General features: G+C 32.2%; 1 protein-coding gene across 1 annotated transcript in view; it reads left to right on the top strand.

Annotated features, from left to right (window-relative positions):
* Window positions 1–545, top strand: part of LOC119592767 (breast cancer anti-estrogen resistance protein 3 homolog) — a gene marked incomplete in the record, with an annotated part of 16,177 nt that extends 15,632 nt beyond the window's left edge. The window contains 1 exon segment of the mRNA XM_037941698.1: window positions 1–545.
* Window positions 546–738: the final 193 nt, after the last annotated feature.

The raw sequence follows: 738 nt of genomic DNA on the forward strand, positions 1-738 counted from the left end.
AGTGGGACTATGTATGAACATTTCACTAATCAGCTAGGAGAGTAAATTACACCCTTGCAAGTCAGCCACTCACAGACCCACTATCCTCTTTGAAAAAAGGTTTATTAATCATTGGCATGGTGATTGGTCTGATGATTACTCATGATCATTTTTATACAATAGGTAGGGAATGTGCTGCTTTTATCTTATGTAGGGCCATGAATGTTAGTAAGTGGACTGACCTCACTCTGAATTTGAATGTACTTATTGTAATTTCTTGATTTTTTTCTTTTGTTTCTTTTTATATATGATACATATTTTTTAAATAAGTACTTATAAACTGCATATTAATATTTCTGTCCTTTACACTCACTACTGTTTTGTATGTATTTAGCTTATTTATCAGTGTTTCCACCTGAACTTGAATCTGTGTTCCCTACACATACTTAAGAGACATAGCACTAATTAGCTCTAGTCACATGGCATGTCAGTATGGCTGTCACTTTCTATTGTATATAACTGCATGACTTTGTACTTATTGTAAATATATGAGGAATACAGTTTAAGCAAATGTATCATCATTTACCCTTTATAAAAAATTATTTTTTCTGTATGTCTGATATCTTGCATTGACAGGACACCAGGATGTATGAAACAACCACTGATGTCACAGTTTACAAGCAGCTCAAAGTGAATTAAAATGTAAAAAGATCTTCACATGAATAACTTTGTACTGCCTTTGAGTCCTTTTTTAATATA

This window comes from Penaeus monodon, chromosome 30 (genome assembly GCF_015228065.2).
Source record: "Penaeus monodon isolate SGIC_2016 chromosome 30, NSTDA_Pmon_1, whole genome shotgun sequence".
NCBI lineage: Eukaryota > Metazoa > Arthropoda > Malacostraca > Decapoda > Penaeidae > Penaeus > Penaeus monodon.